Source organism: Lontra canadensis, unplaced genomic scaffold (genome assembly GCF_010015895.1).
Source record: "Lontra canadensis isolate GAN:19392208 unplaced genomic scaffold, GSC_riverotter_1.0 scaffold15, whole genome shotgun sequence".
Lineage (NCBI taxonomy): Eukaryota > Metazoa > Chordata > Mammalia > Carnivora > Mustelidae > Lontra > Lontra canadensis.
The window spans coordinates 15,373,376-15,392,937 of record NW_022631009.1 but is presented as its reverse complement, the minus strand read 5'-3'; the positions used below and the strand labels follow the sequence as shown (position 1 = coordinate 15,392,937).

The following is a 19,562-nucleotide window of genomic DNA, read 5'->3' as shown; positions in this document are numbered from 1 at the left end:
CTTGCTTCAAGCTCCTGTTTCAAATTTTAGCTTTGGTTCTGCCAGCTTGATTGTCATTCCATATAATGAAGCTGAAACTAAAAATGTTCTACTCCAGTTCTGTGTTCCGGAAAAAAGGAGGTGTAATGGCTCATATGGTTGTGTTTAAGTATAGAGGTAGAAGTAAGTGTTTGCTTTATTGTGGACACAGGTTGGGTTTGGAGTACTGATTTAATGATCTTCAGTTGAGCAAAATTGTTTAAGGATGGTGATCCCCAGAATGCCCAATGATTACAAGTAATGCTCATTGCATGTTTGCTCAGCGACTAAATCAAAAAATGATTTGGTTAGGACTACGTGCCATAGGCTTGTCACACACCTTTCTTATGGAATCATAATCTTTTCTAATGTACATGGGTTAATAATAAATACTGGTAAATACTGTCATTGTGTAGGAACCTTGATATGTTCATACTTTGTTGGCTTTGAAAATTCAAGAGAATAATTAATAACATTCTTAAAAATACCATGCTTTATTTAGATTTAACATCCTTGGCTTAAGGAGCTCAAATTGTTGAACAAAATGACCAAAAACACTGATCATAGTAATAGTAATAATAATAAATCTGCATTTTCACAGGGTTCTGGCTAAGGAATAACCTTTTATTTTGATGAAAGATATGTAAGTGTGAGGGATTATAGTAACGAACATTTTTGTAGAAATATTGGAGGGAGTATCTGTTTATATTTGGAATACTGCCATTTTTACCATCAAGAAATTAGTATTGTCCATAACTTTAATTTAACTCTCCATTATACATTAAATCATTGTTATTCAATATAGCAGTGTTAGAGCCTTCTGTTTGTTCCCAGTATCTGTCTCTCATGTATTGGATAATTGTAGCTATTCTTTAATCCTTTTCTTTCCTTTACTGTGATTTATTTAATTGCATCAATTTGAGTCAGAGTATTCTCTTGAGTTAAAAGGAAGTAATATTTCCAGCCACACTAAATAGCAGAAAAAATAAAGAACAGTGTTCTAAAAAAAAAAAAAAATTACAGAGACACGTGGGGGTGCTCAGTTGGTGAAGTGTCTAACTTTGGCTCATGATCTCAGAGTCCTGGGATCAAGCCCCACATCAGGCTTCCCATGTAGTGGGGAGTCTGCTTTCCCTTTTCCTTCCTGCCCCTCCCCCTGTTCATGTGTGTGCTCTTTCTCTCTCACTCATAAATAAAATCTTAAAGATTGTGACAATTAATGAAGACACTTTTACTTTCATTTAAGTGGTTTACAATGGGCATCAAATTATTTTCCAGCTGCTTCTCTTAAATTTGTTGTGAAAAGGGAGACCATTAGGTAGAGGACTCAATATAAGTTCTGGAACAAAGTAAGCACTCAATAAATGTTACAGATTTTATCTTGGTTATTCTATAGTTGAGAATATTTGAAGAGAAAAATGAAAACTAATGATGGAAAGTAACACAGGATACTATTTTCTATTGCTTTATAAATATGGTTCTTTTTCACTAATGTATAAGTATGTTCCTTATTTTCTTTTTTTTGGAATTCTATGTCAAGATAATGTCAGTGGAACAGTTAATCTTGGTTATCTAGAAATGGAATGGGTGACTCACCTTTGACGTTAACCTTCATAGCTACATACCTTTGCCTGCCTTAGTTCTGAAGTTTAGAAGAAGTGCCAGCATCGGGTTACTATAGGTAGAAGCTCTCCATAATCTAGTAGGTGCAATCAGCTCTGAGAGCTGCTCTTGGCATCTTCTAGATCAGTATGATATTTTATGCCATCATTTTTTTTTTAAATCTGGGATTAAAGGGGTTCTGGGTGAAAGCTAGCTCTAGCTAAGGTAATTATGATTATTGAGCAGGTCTGTATATTGAATACAAGTAGTTATTACTTATGTGCTTCATTTGCCTTCTCAATTATAAAATACTAAGGTAAAATGTATAATATTTATTGAATAGTTACAATGTACTAGATATTATGCTGAGCCTTCCACATATATGATCTCATGTTCACAACAAACATAGGAGGAACAATTAGGAAATTCAGTTGATGCCCAGAGGAAGCAACAACAAATCAGTGGATACTCAGAGAATATAAACTGGTTCCCAAGGTGGTCAATAAACTTTTTTCTCATGTGATCTGCATTACTGAATCCTGAAAGTATATAATCCCCACTCTTAGTGATTTATGAAATCAATGTAAGAATTTGTTAAGTATAACTTAATGACGTTCCATTGGTCATCTCCTTATTATCTATATATGTGATTGTTTTCTAATATGCTCAAGAAAGTATATGGCTTCCTTTTTTGGGGGTGATTGATCATGTGAGAAAATAAAAATTATGGGGCATTTGGTGGGGGAGAAAAAAATATTATAAATTCTACTATAATATTATAGTATCATAAACTATTATTACAAATTGGAAGTAAAATGTTTCAACTTATGTTCTTACATTATTTTGACTCTAGATAAAAACCTGTGCATAATTATTTCCACGGTGTGATATCTGTTGTATTTTAACTCTATTTCAGATAACCAACATTTAAGATCAACAATATAAAGAAATCAGAACAGGTGTACAGAATTCTACTTACTCTCTGTGGTTTTAAGTTAATGAAGCTAGAAAGAAAACCAGTCATAACTTACTGATTGGATAGTTCGTGTCAGTTATCTTTGCATTTTTAGCCATCTTTCTTTTAAAAACAAACGCCTTTTTTGGAGGATGTCATCAGTTGACATGTTTACACATATTTTACAGATATGCATCATTCCAAACATACTTGCTAGATTTTTAACATTTGTTTACAAAAAGCTGATGGTTTTTGTAGGCAACATGTATTCATTTACATAGAGTTTTACAGATATCCTTTAAATTTAATGCCTTTTTAACTATGTGAGTATCCTGATACATAGGCATCCAATAATAAGAATGGTGTTACAAGTCTAGAAATTTTTTAAGGAAAAAGCAGTTGACTTCTTGGAACATATGTGTAGCTTAGATAATTGTGGTCACTTCTGGGTGCCTGACTCTGATACCGAGTATCATGTGATCAGTTCTGAATGTGCTCATCTGTTAGAGAATGAGTAACTGCACCTAGCTTGTCCAGGAACAAGAGATGAAAGGGTCTCCTTTATTGCCAAGCATTGTAAACTGAGAGGACATGATAAATATACTTATAGATGAGCTCATCTCCCTGATTTTTAGTGCTTGAGGTGATGGCTTCTAGTAAGACTATTATTGTTATCTTGATTCCAGGAGTTTATGAAATCATGAAAAAAAGAGTACAGAAAATTTTTAAGAAAGGGCTAATATCATTTAAGATGATGGCAGCTTGAAACAAGTTGGGATTGGGAGGGAGACAAACCATAAGTGACTCTTAATCTCACAAAACAAACTGAGGGTTGCTGGGCAGAGGGTGTTGGGAGAGGGGGGGTTATGGTCATTGAGTAGGGTATGTGCTATGGTGAGTGCTGTGAAGTGTGTAAACGTGGAGATTCACAGACCTGTACCCCTGGGGGGAAAAAATATATATATATATATGTTTATAAAAAGTAAAATTATAAAAAAAAAAAAAAGATCTTTCCCAACAGATTTTAGAAATACTCTATTTTCATAACAAAACCAGATGAAGACACCACTAAAAAAGAGAACTACAGGCTAATATCCCTGGTGAACATGGATACAGAAATCCTCAACAAAATTCTAGCAAACCGAATCCAGGAGTACTTTGAAAAAAATCATTCACCACAGTCAAATGAGATTTATTCCTGGGTTGCAAGAGTGGTTCAATATTTGTAAATCAATCAACGTGATATATCACGTCAATAAGAGCAAGAATAAAAACCGTATGATCATTAGAATAGATGCAGAAAAAGCATTTGGCCAAGTACAACATCTATTTATAATAAAAACTCTCAACAAAGTAAATTAAGAGGAACATACCTCAACATAGTAAAGGCCATATATGAAAAACCCACAGCCAACATCATCTCTTAATGGGGAAAAATGGAGAGTTTCTCCCATAAGGTCAGGAACAAGACGATGTCCGCTCACCACTTTTATTCAGTATAGCCCTGGAAGTCCTAGTCATAGCAATCAGACAACAACAAAAAAAAAAACATAAAAGGCACTCAGATCAGTAAGGCAGAAGTAAAACTTCCATTATTTGCAGATGATATGATACTATATCTAGAAAAACCAAAAGACTCCACTAAAAAAACTGCTAGAACTGATAAAGGAATTCAGTTAAGTTGCAGGATATAAAATCAAAGTACAGAAATTTGTTGTATTTCTATACAACAATAATGAAGCAGCAGAAAGAGAAATTAAGAAAAACAATCCCACTTATGGTTGCATCCAAAATAATAAGATACCTCGGAATAAACCTAACCAAAGAGATGAAAGACCTGTCCTCTGAAAACTATAAAACACTGATGAAAGGAATTGAAGAGGACACAAAGAAATGGAAAGACATTCCATGCTCACGCTATGCTACCCAAAGCAATCTGTGCATTTAATGCAATGCCTATCAAAATACCAATAGCATTTTTCAAACAATCCTAAAATTTGTATGGAACCACAAAAGACCCTGAATAACCAAAGCAATCTTGAAAAAGAAAAGCAAACTGGATGCAGCATGATTCTGGACTTCAAGTTATATTACAAAGCTGTAGTCGTCAGAATAGTATAGTTTTGGCACAAAAATAACACATAGATCAATGCAACAAACTAGAAAACCCTGAAATAGACCCACAATCATATGGTCAGTTCATCTTCAACAAAACAGGAAAGAATATCCAATGGGAAAAGACAGTCTCTTTAACAAATCGTGTTGGGGAAATTGGACAGCAACATGGAAAAGAAAGAAACTGGGCTGCTTTCTTATACCATATGCAAAAACAAATTCAAAAGAGATTAAAGACCTAAATGTGAGGCCTGAAACCATAAAAATCCTAGAAGAGAGCACAGGCCGTGACTCCTTTGACACCAGCCATAGCAACTCTTTTCTAGATCTGTCTCCTGAGGCAAGGGAAGCAAAAGTAAAAATAACTATTGGGACTACAGCAAGATAAAATCTTCTGCACAGCAAAGAAAACAATCAACAACAAAAAAAGCAGACTATGGAATGGGAGAAGATATTTGCAAATGACATATCCGATAAAAGGTTAGTATCCAAATTATTTAAAGAACTTATACGACTCAACACCCAAAAAACAAATAATCCAAACAAAAAAATGGGCAGAAGACGTGAACAGACATTTCTCCAAAGAGGACATGCAGATGGCTAAGAGACACACGAAATGATGTTCGTCATCACTTACCATCACAGAAATGCAAATCAATACGGCCATGAGATATCACCTCAGACCTGTCAGAATGACTAAAAATAACAACACAAGAAGCAACAGATGTTGGCAAAGATGTGGAAAAAGGAACCCTCCTGCACTGTTGGTGGGAATGCAAACTGCTTCAAGCACTCTGGGAAGAAGTATGGTGGTTCCTCAAAAAGCCAAAAATAGAACTACCTTATGATCCAGGAATTGCATTAGTGGGTATTTACCTGAAGAATATAAAAAACTGATTCAGAGGGATACATGTACCCCTATGTTTATAGCATCATTATTTACAGTGGACAGGGAAGCAGCCCAAATGTCTATAGAATGATGAATGGATAAAGAAGATGTGATATATATATGTATGTGTATATATAGGTATGTGTGTATATATAGGTATGTGTATATGTATATGTATATAATGTACATATACATATACACATACATAAATATATATATGTGTGTGGAGGAACATTATTCAGCCACAGAAAAGAATGAAATCTTGCCATTTCCAATGATGTGGATGGAGCTAGAGAGTATAATGCTAAGTGAAAAAAAGTCAGAAGAAGACAAATACTGTATGATTTCACTGGTATGTGGAATTTAAGAAAAAAAATAAACAAGCAGAGGGGAAAGAAAAGGGTGAAAGAGAGAGAAAGACAAATCAAAAAATAGACTTAACTGTAGTAACAAACTGATGGTTATTAGACGGGAGGTGGGTGGGGGCTGGGTCAGATAGGTAATGGGGATTAAGGAGGACACTGGCTGTGATGAGCACTGGGTGTTGTATGGAAGTTTTGAATCACTATATTGTATATCTGAAATTAACAAATTACCATGTGTTTTAAAAAAAAAGAAACTGTAAAAGAGGAACAAATACTATTTTATCTGAAATTAATGTATTTACAATATTGAACAGAAATTGTTACCATCAGTTGTAATTTCCATGTTCTTCAAACTGTTATTTACAGCAACTTCCAGTCATTTGTTTCTTCCTGCCTGGGATTACTTTTATCTCAAGGCAATTCTTTTTAATTCATTGACCCTCTGCCTTACAAACAATTTTATTTGTAAATAATAATGATGTCTTTAAATGTTTATGCTAACACTGTATTCATTATGAAAGAGATTCTTTCTGATCTATTAAAGGAAAGAGATGGTTTATACTGTCTTTTGTCAGCTTTCCCTCCTCTGAAATGCCATTTCTGATTTCTCTGAGTTGCCTCCTTGGGAGTCTTTACTTCTTGCTGGTCAGATTTTATCTCTTGCCATACCAAAAACTTCCTAAGTTGAGTCATAATTATCTCACCGCCATTAGAATAGGTTGCATAAGGAGAAGATTCATGTCAGATTCATGCTTGTATTTCCAGTATCCAGCATCGTGCCTGGCATTGTGTGTTCAAGAAATAATTTTAAATGAGTCTATACTTCTTTAAATAAGGTTTTGCTGAGTGCCATTTTATCAATACAGATAGTCCTGAAAGTAATTCTGCTTGCAGAAGTTTAATACCTGGTGAGCTATCATAGCTCTACTGGGTCATGTCCCAGATGAACCTACGCAAGAGTTCCTATGAAGGGTCCCTCCCCAGAACTGATGTTTTCAGAGGCAGTCGCTTCTACGGGGAGGAAAGGATCAATCCTTAGATCATGCCAGAAGTTCTGAATTTCTGGAAACTACACACACAAATAATAATACCCACCAGCCCGCCTAGCTGCTTTCTTTCCTCTTTCTCTCTCTTTCTTCCTCCCTCCTTCTCTCCTTCCCTTTCTTCTTCCTTCAAGATTGGGAATTTTTGTATCTTACTCATGTTGGAAAGGAGCAGATCCAAGGAAAGTTAAGAAAAAGAGAGGAATTGAAGAGGAACAACATAAACGTATCACAATGGAGAGCACACAGTCCTTCTGAGCCCGCTGAGTGTTAAATGTGGGATATAGAAATATTTTACAGGCTGGAGATATTGTAAATACATTAATTTTAGGTAAAATAAGCTGGAGAACATGAGGGCATCGGAGATTCTAGTTTGCAATCACTATATACAATTACACACCAGGAAGTTTTCTTCAGAGAAAATGCTCTCAACCAAATGAAAAGGGAAGGAGTTGTTTTGGAATGTTTGCAATGTCTTTTATACCTATATTATTAGGAAGGAAAGCTTATGTCATTTCTTACATTAGTATTGATGTGATATATTTAATCAGAATTTCAAGTTTTTATTTTATTTATTTCATACCTATTTTCTCTGAAGAATGATCACCAAGGACGGGGGTGGGAAGGTAGGAAACTCCACTGTTTTAAAACTGTGTACCTTAGATTTCTTCTCTCTGAAATTTTTGGGACAGAAATGTAAAAGTTTATTGTGAACTCTGATAATCAAACAATAATTTTGCCACTCCACCCTGTAATGCTTGCTCAATGTTTTGTTTGTTTAATCTTTTCTACCACCTTGCCTTCTTCAAAACGCGCCCTGTGGCCCGAACCTTCAGGCACTCACATTCTGCTTTCCAAATTGACTGGCAGCTAATCTTATAAATGAATCCATTCTAATGGTTGCTGATATGATACTAGGGCTTGAGGTCAATCCTTCCACCTAGTTAAGTTGTTAAAATTTTTTAAAAGAGTCAGTCTGATAAACTGAAATGAGCATGAGAACACCAGCAAAACTGGGTTGGAGTCCTAGTTTCACTCCTAATTTTGTGATTTAAATAAGTTATTTTAATTTTAAGCCCCACCCCAGTAAATAGGATAGTACAATTTTACCTACTCTATTTACATTCTCAGGGAACTATTATGGTGGTATTATAAAGTGAAAAAGTACTATATACGACATTGAATGATTTAAAGACCTCCTTAGAAACAATGATTTAGCCCAAAAGCAGTGAAGATATATATAGTTTCTGGAACTCTACCAGGTATAAAGCTTTGTGGGGTAAGTAGGAAGTACCACATAGAGAGATAATAAATACATGCAGATCTCTAATGTAAGGACAATGATGAAAAATATTAGAGTTAAAATCAAATACTGTAGGAGTTCAAAGGGAGCCATCACCTCTGAACTTCTGGCCAGGAGAAGATGTCTAAATCAGGGAGGTGTTCATTTAGGAGGTAACAGATAGAATTCCAAAAAAAATGGTAGTTTTTTTTTTTTTTAATTTTTTAATTTAAGAGTTTATTTATTCATTTAGGAGGTAACAGACTTCCAAAAAAAATGGTAGGGTTTTTTTTTGTTTGTTTGTTTGTTTTTAAGGAGTTTATTTATTTATGTAAAAGAGAGAGAGAGTGAGCACGAGCAGGAAGAGGGACAGAGGCAGAGGCAGAAGCAGGCTTCCTGGCGGGTAGGGAACCTGATGCAGGACTCCAGCCCAGGACCCTGAGATAATGAGCTGAGCTGAAGGGAGATGCTTAACTGACTGAGCCACCCAGATATCCCCCCAAAATGGTAAGGTTTAAGCATAACACTAATGATGGATATTTAGAGCGATATATCACACAGCAAAGGTCTTTGAAATACAAAAGATTGACTATGACTATACTCAAAAAAAAAAGTGTCAAGATTACTTTTGGCAAAATTACTCTTGTCAGTTATGTGTAACTTAAGAAAGTATTGTTGGGTCCCCCCAAAATTGGGTACCCCAATAATGGGTCGGTGATTAAAGGAGTGAGACTGATACAAAGCGAAGGTCAAGCAAAGCTTTATTTTGCGCCAAGCATCAGGAATCATACCGACCGTCTAAGAGACTGGCCGCGGCCGCCCCTACAGAGAGGACGACCCCTTCCTGCTTTCCAGACTAACTTTTATAGAGCAAAGGCCATGTGGTTGGGCCTGGCCACACACAGGTGGCCAGTTAGATTGTAACACACACAGGAAACTCCACAGTGATGCTAGGTGACAAATTGAATTACAATTTACCCTAGTAGACATTTGATTTACCCTATCACACCTTGGTTAGGATTGGCGCGGAAAGGCTCCCAAAGGGTGGGGGCCCATACTCCTTGGTAGCTAGGAGACAGTATGCGCCCCCACTGATTGACTACCTCCACCTGGCCTCACCCACCCTTGTATTTGGACTTTGTTACCTGGGACTGGTTTCCCGGACTTGCTTTTAAGTAAGTTCCCCTGGGGGGGGGGGGCAAGGTCAATTTAAGCTTTACAGCAAAATGGCAGTTCAAAGGGGGTGGGGCCGCTCTGGCTGAATAGGACCTTACAGTATACAACTGTAAAGATACACAAGCAATAATAAAAGGCTTCAGAATTACAAGTAAATGACAGCAGCTTTCTTGATCTAGGAATTATATTTTTGGAAGTATTTTCAGCAATAGGAGTTCAAAGTTTAAATAAAATAAAATTAACAACATTGTGCCAGCATCATAGCCTACATATTAATGTTTCCATAGGTGAAAGGATTTTCAAACCAAATAAATATACGCATGTATTGTATTTATTGAAGAATGCCAAGCAGTAAGAAAATTAAGTGGCTGATACACGTTAGTACTGCACAACACTTATTCCTCCAAATCTGGAGACCCACATCAAGATTTCATAAAACATTTTGGTATTTTATGTGGTGAATTGGTGATTATCTTAGGTATGAACTCGAGTATTCTAGGATCTGTACTCACTGGCTACATGTTAAATTTTTAGTCTCTTTATTGTGCTATATCCCACTCTATTTTTTGAAATTCTTTTAAAAAGTGATACTTGTACTTGTTCGCTGGATAAATAATTAAAAATCCACAATGGAATATCACTTTTAGACCGGTCTTCTGCACATTTCTATTCTTAGCTGAGAGTACTTCAAAAGTCACCTCACCCACTCCAAACATAGACCTTTCCTTCCAGGTGAAACTCATCTTAATCAAAATCAGTGCTTAAGAATGTTTATCGGTTAAATCTCACCAGCATATTTTCATCTCCATCTATACCATTTCACAATGTAAAAAAAAAAAAAAAAAAAAAGAAAGGACTCTATCTGGATTAATATGGTTATTGAGCAAACCAGTGGTGTTTAAACAACAGCAATGACTTGTGAAAATTTCCATTGAGTGCCAGCTGTCTTTTTCTAGATTCATAAATGTAATGTAACCTATGAGAAAGTATGCAGTTTTTAACATACAGAAGTCAATGTTGCCTAAAATTTAGAACTCCAGACATCAATAAGGGCCACTGATCATCTATAGCAAATGTTATTTAAAAGCTATTTCTAACTTGTTTTTAGTCAAACAGGATCTATGGTTAATATGTACCCAAATTTTCTCCTTTGGAGTTTTTCCTCCTGGAGAAAACAGGCCTTCTCTGTCTCACCAGGGCCCTACAGACCCTGCCTCTTCTATGGACCTCCTGTTCATCAACTAACTTTTGGATGTTGCTTCTCCGCTGCTGTTTTCTGTGTCTGCTAACCCAGACCTCTCCCATCCATGATGTTTCCTCCCTCTCCATAGCTTCCAAAGCACACCCCGCTCTGTGTCTCAAGATTTCAATCAGGAAGTGGTATTGGGTCAGCCCGTGACAAGGAGTGGTGTCTGGAAGGTCAGGGAGGGTTTCTGGCAGCAAAGAAGCATACTGTGCCAGGTTTCTTGAGCAAGAGTGGTAACTCCCTCCTCCCTCCGCCCCGCAGCTGAAAGGAGTCCAGAAACTTCAGCGCCGCCTTGCAGTGACACTTCCAAACATTTGCAAGAGCCAGTCATACCCCAGGTGACTATTTTCAGACACCTGGGATGAGCTGATTTTTTTGTTTGCATAAATAGACCATAGGGCAAAGGACAAAATATGGGAGTTCCTCCCCAATCTTGAGCTTGGTTTCTGCACACACAGTTTAATTTTATATGTGAATAGGCAGGTGAAGTCTTTCTAGTTTTATTTCACATCGTGGTTTTAAAGGCATCTTGAATCTTAAAACATCTTTTAAATTTTAAAATTTAAAAACATCTTGAATTTTCTACTTTATTACTAATGATCTAACTACGTAGAACCACATTTTATCTCTTCTATTTCTCTCTCTCGAAGATGATAATTTACAGGTTTCAGTAGGTCTTAGGATAGAAAGAATATCCAAACCTATCACAGCCTCAGAATGAATTCTCAAAGCCAGCCAGAATCAGAATGTAAAAGATGCCCGACTTTATATTACAGGTAGCATAGGCATGTAAATTTGCTTCTTAATGCCATACACATTGATTTCTATGACGTTTTAAGAACTGTAGCCAAAGGGTATGTTTTTATTCTTGAAGAATGCAGTGATTTAACTTGCTCTAGGTTTTAGGCCGTTCCAGTGTCTTGTTTTGGAGTTTGTAGTCAGTGAATGCATGAAAAGGGAATGTTTCTATTTTGCCGCCACCATTATGTTATCTTTTCCAGTGCAATTACAAGCTAATTCAGGGCTCTTTGTGTTAGACTAATAGCTTCTGATTCGCTGCTGTCACCCAGGACCTCTTCATGTACTTTTAATAACATCTGCAGTGGCCCCCAGCACTCACCTAGGGTGAGCATTTTTCTCTAAATAGAGACTCATCTTTGGCAAATCATTAATGGAACATCAAAAAGATCCATCTGTTAGAGTTACATATGGCTAAGATCAGAATTATCAAATATCTCATTTTTTTCTTTATTCTTTTTTTTTTTTTCCTTTTTCTCCCTTCCTTATCCACACAATAAATGTAGTTGTCAGCAGGATAAGTTCATGCGCCGGATAAGGTCACAATTTCATTTAGTGACAACTTCCAACAGTACGAACTTACAAGGTTCGATTTATTAAAGAGTCAGAAGGGATAAGATCACTCCATGGCCAGCCTGATTTATCAGGGTTTGACTGGAGTACTTGAATAGGGAATGTCGTATTTCAAGTTTATGTTCAAAACTGTAGTTTAGTGTGCATTATGACTGTATGACTCAAAAATTGAGAAGGAAAATTAGAAAAGGCATCCCTATAAGGCGATGTGAAAGCCACTTACGGACAACTATCGTTTCCTCTGCCAAAACGCGCTTTGAGATGGCTCAATGCGGCATGATATAAATGGCACTATTTGTCTAAAAATGCAGATGAAACATGCTGTTATTAGTGCCTGAGGAAACACACATATAGTGGCGAAGCTGTGGTTTGGCTGTGGAGATAATCAGCAGTGAAATGATCATCTCTCCTCTTCTGTATCCGGCGGGCAGCTGTTAAATGGTTAAACCATAAAATAGCGAGAGCTCGGCCATACTTCATACTTCAGCCACCTTGGCTGACTTTGAAAATGTTTTGAGATTTTTAGAATCTTTGAGCGCTTTTTGAACTCAGCATGACTTCGGGGCTGTCCATGTTTGATACCATGATGTATAATGTTTTCCAACCATGGAGAAAATATAAATACGGCTTCTGACACGATAGCCTTCTGTTGTAGTCAGGCCTGATAAACATTATGAGCTAATTCATGTGGTCCGCTTTAAAATTTGGTTATATATTTAAAACCCAAGTTCAAACCAATCCAAATTTTATTTTCAGCAAATGAAATAGGATCTTCTGTCATCTCATTTATCGGCAACCATGTCCGTCTGCATAGTCCGAGTCAGGAGTTAAGGGATGTCCTGTAAATGCCATATACATTTATGTCATCAATTTAATACTGAATTCAGTTGAAGCAGGATGGCTGATAACCATTGCTAAAAGGCCCACATCTTGTCTGTTCGCCTTTGGTATACTACCATTTTCATAAACTTTGTGTCCTAAAAGGCATCAAAGGGACCCTATGTAAAAGAAACAAAACAATGGCTTGATTGTACCTTTAGTAGAATAAGATTTGAGGGTATCTCTCCTGACTTTAAGTATTTTCTTTCCACCAGCAAATTTCTTTTATTTGCGCAAAAAAAAAAAAAAAAAAAAAAAAGTGGCTTGATATCTTAAAAGCTGCAGTATGTTTGGTAGTGATTTCGGACTTAGGGCTTTTTTTTTCTTTTTCGGTGAGGCTATCATAAGTCTTTGAGTAATCACAGACTTTTAAAAGTATGCATTATCAAGAAGATAAGAGAAACAGCCCTCAGCACTAACAATATTATCTTTTACCAAAATTGATTAGTCCATCCTATGTGTCTCAAATATTTTGTGTGAACTTACGCAGCATGTTAAAAAAAAAAAAGCTTCTTTTTGAGGAATAGCTATAAAAATATGAACTGGCTGAGAGGAAAAAAAAAAAAACAAACCTTTATTTTTTCAGCCTGCTCCATATTTTACAGAAGAGGTAACATAAGTAAATGTAGTAAAATGCTGAGCAAATGAAATATATGGTCATTGTAATACAAAGAGAAGACACATATGAAGGCAACTTTTTATGTCCTCAAAATCAACTTTAACTGCACTAGAATTAAGTCTATGAACTTAAGAAAATCTTCATCCAATCTACTATGCTCAGTTTATATATATATATATATATATTTTTTTAAGATTTTATTTATTTATTTGACAGAGAGATCACAAGCAGGCAGAGAGGCAGGCAGAGAGAGAGGAGGAAGCAGGCTCCCTGCTGAGCAGAGAGCCCGATGCGGGGCTCGATCCCAGGACTCCAAGATCATGACCTGAGCCGAAGGCAGCGGCTTAACCCACTGAGCCACCCAGGCGCCCCCCAGTTTATATTTTTTATATTTTGCCATCACCCCAAGTTATAAATTATATTGGTTACCAGAGGATATATGGAAATTAAGAACTATACCTGTAGTCCAAGATGCTCATATTCCTCTTGAGGTGAAAGGGGTTATCAAAGGGAAAGCACTAGGGAGTCATTAACTGCAACATTGTGTGTGGCATTGGCTTATAAATTCCTTGGGAGTACTAGGGCAGGAGAACTCGGTTTGTTCTGGAGTTCAGAGACATCTGGGGAAAGAGAATAGCTTTGGGTTTGATCTTGCAACATTAGTGGAGTTTACCAAGGCAGCCAGGAGTACAGAGTATCTGCCAGGTAGCAAGAACAAATCTCAGAAAGTTGGGGGTTAAACTGGGCATGAGGAGGAAGGTATAGTGAGGAAGGCTATCTTGACTGGAAGGGAAAAAATATATATATTCTGAAAAGCAGAACAGAAGACACTGTCGAGCAGTGTTGTGGTTAAGATTCAGGCATAGATGCTCAAGTTGGGACGGTCAAAAGGGAGCTACGAGAGGAAGTTTTACCACAGTGAGTGACCATGGAGTTGTGGTAAGTTTATCCTGACAGGAATTTGGAACCTGAATTGGAGCTGTCGAGTGAAATGAGGCTGGTCCATAATCTGTATCTGAGTTAATGAACCTGGGGAATGCTGCTAAGAAAGGGGAATCCAGAAGATTTTTGAAAGGGAAATGAGCCCAGGTGTGGGGAATATTGTGGGTGGAAGTGTTAAGAGGGGCTGTGACCACAGACACTGCAGATTGGTTAGAGGGGATGATGGAAGTATGTGGACAGGCTCTTAGATTGCTTCAGTGTCTTCTTGGTGAAGTAGTAAATATTTATTAGGCACTTTGCATGTTTTGTGAATTAAACCTCCCAGCAGTTGTATGAATTCCTTTTTTGAATGCAGAACTGAAGTTCAAAGGGTTAAGAATCACATGGCTTGAGTTCATGGTCGTCGTATGGCTTGTTCAACTGACAATTACTTCTCCCAGTCAGGTTTAAACTCATTCCAGTCTGGGGTTTGGCCTCCAAACTCCTTTCACTCCAGATACACATGATTTCCATCCCATCAAAAGGGATCTTTCTGGTTCTTTTCTCACTCTCATGAATTTTCAGGTTACTTGATTCATCCCTCCTCCTTTACACATTCTCAGTCAACCCATTGGATGCTATATCCAGTTTCTTTTCTATTCTCTTGCATTTTTCCTAAGTTTCTTTTTTTTTTCTTTTTTAAAGATTTATATATTTACTTGAAAGAGAGAGAGAGAGCAGAGAAAGGGGCAGAGGGAGAGAATCCCCAAGAAGATTCCCACTGAGCATGGAGTGGGCTCAGTCCCAATACCTGTGAGATCAGGACCTGAGCAGAAACCAAGAGTCAGATGCTCAACTGACTGAGCCAACCAGGCACCCCACTTCTAGTTTTCTGAGCCTGCTCCTCTATCACTCTGCCTTTTGAAGTTCCTTAGAACTCTGCCCTAGGTCTTCTTACTTTACTGTGATACACTCTGTCCCAGATGAACAATCTATGGCTTTTGTTACCATATGCAAGCGAATTTTAATTAATGAATAAAATACCAAAATTTATCGCTCTAGTTAAGACCTTGCTTCTGAGTCCCAGGCTTGTACCTCCCCACCTCTTGCCTTCCTTACAACCATTTTTTTTTTTAAGATTTTATTTACTTATTCATGAGAGACAGATTGAGAGAGAGAGGCAAAGGGAGAAGCAGGCTTCCCATGGAGCAGGGAGCCGGATGTGGGACTCAGTCCCAGGACCTTGGTATCACGACCTGAGCCAAAGGCAAATGCTCAAGCCACTGAGCCACCCAGATGCCCTACTTATAGCCACTTTGACCTCAATATTTCCAAACTATAACCCCTCACTTTATCCTTAAATTTTTTTTTTTTTTGCATATGATCCTTATCTCAAAAGGTACATGACCATTGGCCCGCTTACTTAAGCCAGATACCTGAACATTATTGTTGGATTTTCCCTTCCCTAACTCCTAAAATCTCAATAATCACTAGGTTCTATGATGTCTACTTCCCAAGTCTTATGGATTACATTTCTTGAAATTTGTCCAGGGTCCAGGCTTGTTTTGTTTGTGGCTTTATGCTTGGGCATAACCTACTGCCTAATATTTGGTAGATACCAAATAAATACTAGTAGAATGAAAGAATAAATAAACTAATGCATGGAGGCAAAAAAGAAGGAATAAACAAATTAAATAAACAAATTAAGAATTGGAGATTTGTTTCCTGATTTTAGAATATCTGATCTTTTCAAGTTAAACATCTATTTTCATGATAAACTGTTAGATGTGGGTCTTTGACCTACAACCCCCATGATACATCTGGGGAAAGAAAATCATGGTGTCATGGACACCTTACCAAGTAGCAAGTGAGTGCAAAACCCTCTTTACCAAGGACAAAACAAAGACTCAGAAAAGATAATTTTTCTATTTAAGGTCCTTTAGCTGGTTATTGATAGAGTTGACTAAAAGTTAATCTTGTTTTTAGTGCAATAATGTTTTCTCTATTTCATGACACTTATTAATCTTTGAAAAATTTAAATAGTATTTTGCTAAGCAACATCAAAGTTAAATTAAATATAACTTCCATTTATGCAATGTCTTATTTTTCTATTATTAACCTGTGCAGCCTTGGTAGTGTGTAAATGCTAATTATTTGCATTGTGCTTGAGGTTTTCTTTAACACTGTTGTGAATAAATGAATATTTTTATTTAAATACCTCAGCAACAGAATGGATTTCCCCAAACCTCAAAATAACTTCCTTATAAGCAAGAAAGGAGACTGGGATTTGCCTGTTTGCCTAATAAAGTTGAAAAGATTGTCTTGTTAGCTTGAATAGTTATTGGGTCTTCTGTTACGGTCATGTTTAAGAGCTCGTAAAAGTAGTTTTGGTTTGCTTAAAATTTTAATGCATAGTCAAAGACACCTCAAGAACTTTGGTGATATTTTAGGTATCACTTTATGATCTGCCCTAAGTTTCTAGTTCTTAATCCATTAAAAGAAAGAGCTACTTGTAAATCCACAGGTATAGATAAGAAGTCACTGCTTGACTGAGTCTGAACACTTTTCAAATGAAAAATGTCAGTGGCACAAAGAGAGGACAAATTATTTTTTTTTAAAAGGTTTTCAAAGATCCTCTGATTTCTCTGGTATCACTTAAATGTGACATGACTTTTTTTTTTTTTTTTGGTGTGTAAAAACAAGCAAATTATTTGGGCATCATTTTTACATTGAGAAAAACATTTTTACCTAGTGTTTAGCAGAGGAATTGACATGTATTTTATATTTAAATGATAAATTGTAAAGACATTGCTTAAAATTTAAGGAAGTATGGTTGAAAAATTTAAAGAACTACCAGAAATTAAAGTTTCTTTTCAAATAGAAAAAAAAAAATCTTAAAGATTTAAGCAAGTACATGATCACATATGAATATGAGTATATACATTGAGGGACATTTTCCACTGAGTCGTCCCTGACATCATAGTAGATTGCTAGCTGTCCTCTGAGTTGGAGAATTTTGTGAATGAGGCCTCTGATTCCACTGCATTAACCAAAAAGGTTGTACAGGATGAAAAACATTTTCAGGGGAAAATCTCAGAAATGGGTTTGTTATTCTACGTACAGAAAACAAATTATTTTTTTTCCATATTTTCTGGACTCTGTATTTGATACTTAAGCATTAATACATTATTTGTTGCAAATATCCTATTTATAAAGCAACATTTCAGAAGCTCAGACTTATAGAATGTTTTTGTGGTCCGTTTTCCTAATTACTGATCATCATACCAGTATATCAGAATGAAAAGAAAAGGAGGGGGATGTCTGTGCCTATCTTAATGAGTTTAATGAGTTCTTCCATTTTTAGTGTATTTGACAAGTGGGAGAGAGAGGGAGTGTGAGAAGAAGGGAGAATGGAGGTGTTGTCCTTGAATTGACATTGTTTACAGTGAACCTGGGATTATTACTTCCATTGTATCTTCATTGACCCAATACAGATAAATTTATATTTTCATAATGGGCATAATGGAACCATGACACAATATTTAACTGACTGTGATTTAGATACTTTGATTTCGGTTTTCAGGATGAGCAGTAATAAAAACGTGAAAAGAAATATCTGGTATTTTTAACCGGTGATAAATGGAGGAGACACAAATGTAAAGGAATGAAGGAGATATCTAACTGAACTCAGGTTGATGGTACTGCTTGTAAAAACATCAAGATCAAATCTACATATTTAAAGTTATAGACTTGGAAAGAAATTAAGGCCAGAGTAAGGCAAAAATTTTAGAATATATGACCTACCATGACTTACATGTCATTTAGAAAATGTAATTACTGAATACATTGTGTTTTATTTAGAACTTTTCTCAGCTATCTGTTGTATGTGGGTTTCTAATTATACTTATTAATCCATTCCTTCCCATTTTCATGTCTACTCTTGAGCCAGGTGAGAAGAAATATCAATTAAAAAATAATAAATTATATTATTAAGATTAATGTTTTGAAATATAAAGCTTTTGCTATGATAACATGGTATGGTAATACTATCAGGACATAAATATCATAGTTTTAATTATTTAAAGGGAAAGACTCCAATTCCTGATTGAGATTTTGTTGGTTTGTTTGTCCCAAACAGTTTTTAGGCTGATGGTTATTCTTTGAAGTTTTGAAGCCTTCATTCTTTTTTATTAATTCATTTATTTCTTAAATAAATTTCTTAAGTGAGCATTTTATGAATTCCTACTTTATGCCAGTATTTATACTGTCTTTACTTCCTATTTCTCTTTAATGATCCTAATGTAATAACCTGGAGGGAATGAAAAGAAGAAGATCATCCCAAACTGGCTGTTTTATAAGGTTTTTTTTTGGTCCAAACTGTTTTGGTAACAAAGAATCTGCATCAAGTACCAAAAGTTAAAAGGTAATAAATTTGACTAAACAGTTTTTTAATTTGGGAAAATGTACATCTCTATTTTTGGTACATTGTATTTAATCCCTTGAAACTAGTAGTAATTTCAGAAAATTACCAAGTGCTTTCAAAAACTCACCAGATATTGTTCAACACGAGTCTTAAGTAACTATAATAAAGTTATTGCATAAGGTATATATCTTTAATTTAAAATTTTAATTACATTGATGATCAGATACAAAATTTTAACTCAGCGCCATTGTCCTCATGGTTTTGTTTTTGTTTTGTTTTGTTTTGTTTTGTTTTTTTAAAGAGAGAGAGGGGTGGGGGAGAAAAGTCAGGAGGAGAAGCAGACTCCCTGCCGAGCAGGGAGCCTTATGTGGGACTTGATCCTGGAACTCCAGGATCATGACCTGAGCTGAAGGCAGTCACTTAACCAATTGAGCCACCCAGGCGCCCCTGTCCTCATGTTTTTTGCCTACTTGTTTTTGACATTAGAGCAGTGCCTTTTAAGGTGTTATTATTTCACTAAATAATAACCGGACTTACTAAATAGAATTGACTTCTATAGATGAGGTGTAGAAAGAAGTTGGACTAAATTCCGAATACAATTCTAAGGACAAGTTTTCTTTTCCTCTCAGGATAGCAAGATGAGTTGTTTTGCTCAGAC

The 19,562-nt window shown here is 36.2% G+C and overlaps 1 protein-coding gene across 2 annotated transcripts in view; it reads left to right on the top strand.

Annotated features, from left to right (window-relative positions):
- Window positions 1-19,562, top strand: part of ZFPM2 (zinc finger protein, FOG family member 2) — a 453,035-nt gene that overhangs the window by 206,734 nt on the left and 226,739 nt on the right. The window lies entirely within an intron of this gene.